Here is a 6,810-nt window from a genome sequence, read left to right as displayed (position 1 = left end):
GGGGCGGGGGGGGGGGGGGGGTGGATATCCTCGACCCCATTCCTATTCATGTTTATGGGGATTGAGGAGAAATTTATTGTCACATTTAGTCATAATCTTTTAATTTTTACTTCATTACATCATTGATTTTTATTTACTTGCAACAATTAATCATTCATTTAAATTTTTTGTCATTTTAATATTTAATAAAAATGGTTAACATGTAATTTTTTCATTCAAGCATCTTGTCCCGGCCAACATGTAACTTAATCTCACTTTTTTGTAAATTATTTTAATTGAATGGTGAAATGTTAGCCATATTTATTAAATGGTGGAATAACAAAATTTTTAAAATGATAATTAATTGTGGAAAACAAATGAAAGTCAATGATGTAATATGGTAAAATTAAAAGGTGAAACGATTTAATTGATCATGGCGTATATTTATCTCATCCTGAGCAACGAAGAAGATCTGAACCATGATATCCAGTTCAAATTAATGAAGATATTGTCTACGGACAGAAGAGCCGCAATAGTTACTCAGGTGGTATGCAAGACTTCTCAAACAAAGTCAGTCTTGGATAGCTAGATCATTACCAACATCAAAGAAGCTTCAGGTTCCTCCAATGAATTCAGCTTCAATATTGTAACACAGTTTGCGATTCAAGTTTCTTTCAACATTGCTAGGAAAGTTGTTTCTATGTCTGACTGTAAAGAATGTTTTATCATTCTATTGATCTTTATTGTAATTGTTTCAACTTATGATTAATGAATTAGCTCTTTATTTAAAAAAAAAAAAAAAACAATGCTACAATAGTCAGAGACAAAATGCGAAATTTTCTCAAAAAAATCATATTACTTTGATTTTAATTTAATATTTAAAAAATTAGTTGACACAACTTGGTATATATTTCTACACTGTCGTATGTGCATCAACTAATCTCTCTTAATATTTTTATCAAATTGAAATTGAACATTTTTATTTAGTTTCTATTCTCCCTTTTAAACTAACTTCAAACTAGGCTAATATCAAAATCAAAATTGAACCCTCAAACTAACTTTAATGTAATTGCTCGCTTTTGTTTATATTATTGTTACTTTGAGATTTCATTTATTTATTTTGGGTGAACCACAACCACAATCCCAGAGTGCGTGTGTTAGGTAAATCTCGTCTTATAACCTAGCCGCCTTGAATGTTGTTGAAATTTTAAGACTATTTATTATTATTATTATTTTTTTATTTTCATAGTGTTTTATGTGTAAATACATGCCTTTTTTTTTTCTAAGGTATGATCATTATAAATTGTACTTAAAACAATGATATAAATATATATGGTTACATCAAGTACTGTCATCGTTACTATCAACAATGAACCAATAATATTCAAAATAATCAAACATATCTACAAAACTATATCAAATAATATAATGTGACACCTGATCAATACTATATACATATATAGTATAAAGAAAGTTGCCAAAAAAAGACATTGGACAATATCAAAGAGAAAAAGAAGAAAATGGGCATAATTTCATGTCACGACATCTTATCTTGAGTATGGTTCCCACACCATGCACACTCCAAATATGTTCCGAAGCGACCCCCCATTAACCATTATTTCTTTTCATTTCTATCGTTTTGTTTAGTAGGATGCATACACCAATCAATTAAAAAAACAGTAATTGTCATGTGACATTTCAATTGTACCTTGAGAGACCGGGATATATTAACTCGATCCATAACTAGGTTGTCAATGTGTTCAAAGACTGCATTAAGATTATGAACATGGAACCCGCACGGGTTTAGCTCAATGGTTTAGTGGGCAGTATTTGGGGTAAGAGACCAAGGTTTAAACCTCGGCAGCGGCAGTGTGGGAATTATGTCTAAAGTGGGCAGATTCCTTGTGCGCACCTGCATTTGGCCTTGCCTACTAACCCATTGAGTCACCGTGATTTACATCCTCCCACATGCTCTGTCGGGTCAGAGTGTGGGGGACCCTTAGTGTTGGGAATTTAGCCTTTTTGGGGTAAGATTATGAACATGGATTGGAGTGTAAAGATTTCTCATATTTTTAGAGAACAGAATTGAGTAGCTGAGGCCATGACCAAGTTCTCAATCGGACATGACAAGGATTTCAGAGTGTTTAAGGATCCACCTCTTTTGATCCAAAGGTTTGTGCATGACGATTTGCAGTGCATCCCGAGGGCGCACAGTACTATCGTTGAGCAAACACAAAGATGATGATTCTTTCCGGGGTCCCCCTCCTCAGCAATGCAAAAAACAATCAATAAATGTGACTAATTAAAATTCACTCAATAAACAATAGGAAACTAAAAGTTCATTTGCTTAAAAATTTGGATATATTTATGCAATTTTACACTTTCATATTTATTAGGTAAAAGTGTTAAATATGCTCTCGAACTTTATCTAAAAAGTCAATTAGGTGCCTAAACTTTTTAAAGTTACAATTAAACACATTAACATTTTATTTTAATGCAATAAAGTCTAAACAACTGGTTTGTGACTGTGATTAAATTCCCCTTTACATGTCAATATTTGATTTAATTTATTCCCTTCGTATTTGATTATTAAAGAAAATTTAATTTTTAACTGGAGGTAGGATCAACAAATTTACGTAACATCAACGAATATAAAAATTTTATTAATATGTTGACAGGTGAACATTAAGAGATAAATTCATGATGGGAAAATATATAGCATTATTTTTTAGAAAATTATACCTCTATGCTCATTTCACTTGCCCTTAAGCTAGATGTAAAAATATTCAAACTTTTATACAATATAATATAATAATTAAAGGGAAGTCACTTTAAATGTAATAATTTGAGCACAAAATTTTGTATTCTTTTATTTAAATAATGAACTTCGAATATCTTAAATAAATTTATTTCCACATTTGCTTCCTGCTTCCTATGCAACTGGACTGGTTGTCTATTTTGCCAACAAGTGTAATTAGTCTTGGAGTAATCCAACACAGTCTTAGAAAGTAACAAAAAGTAAACATAGAAGAAAAGATAGAAAAAATATATATTATTGATATGAAGTATGTAGAGTGTCTACCAAATCTGATGATTGATAATATAATCATATTATTACTTGTTGAATATTTTGAGACATTATTAATGAAAACGATGGGCAAGTAATTTGTAATGGCTAATTACTCGCATGATTAATTAGCAGTGCGTCAAATTGACAATGCATCATGTTTTTTTACTAGTCAGTAGTCAGAATATAATAATTATTAGGATTAAAAAAATGAAATCATATAGTTCAGTGTACAAGAAACTTTTTAGTGAGAACTGAAGAAATAATTTTTTTTTTGAATGATATAGTATGTGTGATAACAACAATTTTGGGAAGAATATTGATATTGAATAGTTTAGCTATGCAAAGTACATGAAGCGATTATTTATAAGGATACAGATAGTCCTAGTTAAATGATGAATGATAAAAATGATATTCACAATAATACAGAGAGAGGGAAAGGGATTCTAGTGTGATTAGAATATAGGGTCCTAATACGCCCCCTTTTAAGTTTGAGGTTCTCTAGAGAAAACATTGAGCATGTTCCTGAGATCATTGAACTTTGCTGTGGTTAGTGGCTTAGTGAAGATGTCTACTAGTTGGTCTTTTGCGGAGACGAAGTTTACTTGTATATATATATATATATATATATATATATATATATATATATATATATATATATATATATATTTTTTATGGTAGTTTGTCATGAACAAAATGGTAGTTAATTTTGACATGTTTTGTTCTTGCATGAAACACAGGATTTGCACAAAAATAGGTTGCACCAAGATTGTCACACCAAAGTTTTGGTGGTTTTTGCATAGTGAGACCGAACTCTTTAATTAAAGCAACTAATCATGTTACCTATGCTGAGATATCGGTTATAGCTTTGTATTCTGCTTCTATTGAGGATCTAGCAACTGTCTTTTGCTTGCGGCAAGCCCATGAAATTAGATTTTAATCAATAAAGACAACAAAACCACTAGCGGGCTTGCAGTCATTAGGGCATCTCGCCCAATCAGAGTCTAAAAATGCATAAATGTCGTTTGAGATTGATTTCATAAAACGTAACCCATAGTCCAGAGTAGCTTTGACATATCTTAGAGCACGCTTTAGGTCAACCCAATGGTCATTGGTTGGAGACTGCATAAACTGACTGAGTTTGTTTACGACAAAGGAGAAATCTTGGCGTGTGATGGTTAGATATTGAAGTGCTCCAACTAAGCTGCAGTATTGTGTGGGATTGTCATATGGTTGAGATGAGTTTGTTGCACTTAACTTGCTGTTGACGAGAATTGGAGTGGAGATTAGCTTGCAGTGTTCCATTCCAAATCTTTTGAGCATTTCAAGCATGTACCTTCGTTGTGGTAGGATCATCGCTCTTTTGTCGTGAATTGTCTCGATCCCTAGGAAGAAGCTTGGAGGTCCCATGTCTCGGATCTTGAAAATTTTAGCTAGTCTGTTTGTTATGGAACCCAAGTGAATTTTGTTGTTGCTCATTATTAGTATGTCATCAACATAGACAAGTAAATAAATTTGAACATTAGCACCAAAATAGATAAACAATGATACATAAGTTTTTGAAGTTTTGCAATCAATCGAGAGTAGACAATCTTGAAGACGTTTGAACCATGCATGTGGTGCTTGCTTCAAACCATTTAGAGACTTTTGTAGTTTGCATACATGAATAGGAAAATTGTTGTCAATATAACCTAGTGGTTGCTTCATGTAAACATTCTCACTCAGGTAGCCATTGAAAAAAGTATGATGAACATCAAGCTGTTTGATAGACCAATATGTTGTTATAGCAAGAGATAATAGAAGTCTTATTGTAGTTGGTTTGACTACCAGATTAAAAATGTCAAAATAATCTTCTCCTTCAACCAAATTGAACCATTTTGCAACAAGTCTGGCTTTGTATCATTCAATTTTACCATAAGATTTTCTTTTGATTCGGTAAACCAATTTGCATCCAATTACATTCATATCTAGTTTATGCGGAACCGGCTTCCAAGTGTTGTTGTGAAGTAGAGCATTAAATTCTTCGTTCATTTTTGTTCTCCATTTAGGGCTTTTTATATCTTGGAAGTGACATGTGGGTTCCGAGTTATCTACACATGCAATTAGAGTTTTGTTACATGTGGAATCACGAGTTATGTGATGTAGGATCATAGGATGTGTACATTGAGCCAAGGGTGGTGGTTGACACCGATCGAGCCTAGAATGAGCAATCGGAGGAAGATCAGGAGCAAAATTGGCTGGGGGTGGACTATTTTCAGCAACACGATGTGTCCCTAGCATGTCGGAGCCATGTCCCTTTATGGAAGTGGGACACGGTTGCGACACGCTAGCGACACGGGTGTGTCGAATTTCTAGCACTCTGGTCTGTTTGGTATGTTGACGCATCTTGAGTCGAAGTACAAACCTGTTGAGGAGTTTTAGCTACAAAAGGAAAAACATTCTCATCAAATTGAACATGGAGAATGGTAAATTTTTTTCCAGTATTTAGATTCAAGCAACGATATCATCTAAATGGATTTAGGTACCCAAGGAAGACAAATGGAACAGAACAATACTATATTTTGTATTGATTGTAGGGACGGAGATATGGAAAACATAGACAACCAAAGACACTGAGGAATGGGTAGTTTGAAGTATTTTTGTTGATGATTTCATAGGGACTCAAATTGTTTAATGTTTCAGAAGACATATAGTTAATTAGAAGAACTGCTATTTCATAGGTATAGACTCAAAACTTGATAGGGACAAAAGCTTGGGCAAGTAAGGTCATACCGGTTTCAACAATGTGTCTGTGACGTCTTTCAACACATCCGTTTTGTTCATTTGTGTAGGCACAAGACTGATGATGGTTTATTCTAAGATTGACAAAGAGTTTGTCAAGTTTCTTGTATTCACCTCCTAGGTCAGACTGAATGACTTTTATCATATATCTTACAGGAAAAGGTGCGCTCAACCAGTGCTTTTAATCTATGAAAAATAACATAGATGTTTGTTTTTAGTTTCATGGGGAAGAACCAAGTATATCTAGAATAATCATCAACAAATATAACAAAATAACAATGGCTCTCATTAGATAAAACTAGTGATGGACCCCAAATATCTATGTGAATTAAATATAACACCGAAGAAGTGAAGAACTAGATTTTGTGACTCCTTCTAGAGGAAATCGTGAAGATTTCCCTAGTTGACAGGCATAACAAAAAGAATTACTGTAATTACTTGACGATTTTGACATTGGACAATGACGTAGAATTTTGTGTAGGGCTCTAGAGCGTGGGTGACCGAGATGGTTGTGCCAAACTTCCGACGATGCTTTTGATGTGACAAATGCATGGGGTTTTGTACTGGAAGTGTGTACAATCCCCCTCACTTTCTCCTTTAAGTAGAACTTGATTCTTGGTGAGGTCTTTAACAACAAAAAATGGATGGATGGAATTCAAATAAAACATTATTGTCAGTGGCAAGACGTTTGATAGACAAAAGTGGGTTGGTTAGATTTAGAACATGTTGAACATTTTGTAATAGAAGGGAACGTGAGGAAGAGGATATCAAAGTATTTCCAATACTAGAAATATTCAAATTTGTACCATTACCGTCGTGGGGTCTCCTTGGCGCAAAGACTGCAACTGACAAAGAAAACTCAGATAATATGCTTGAGAAGAGGACCCAAATGCGGTTTCAATAGCTTGTCATAGGGCCAGGGACATGGTATGTCCCACTACAGTATACATAACCTCATCAGATAGAGACGAGATGAGCATGGG

The sequence above is a fragment of the Ipomoea nil genome, unplaced genomic scaffold, assembly GCF_001879475.1.
Source record: "Ipomoea nil cultivar Tokyo-kokei standard unplaced genomic scaffold, Asagao_1.1 scaffold1125, whole genome shotgun sequence".
Lineage (NCBI taxonomy): Eukaryota > Viridiplantae > Streptophyta > Magnoliopsida > Solanales > Convolvulaceae > Ipomoea > Ipomoea nil.
Note: the sequence above shows the minus strand (reverse complement) of the source record.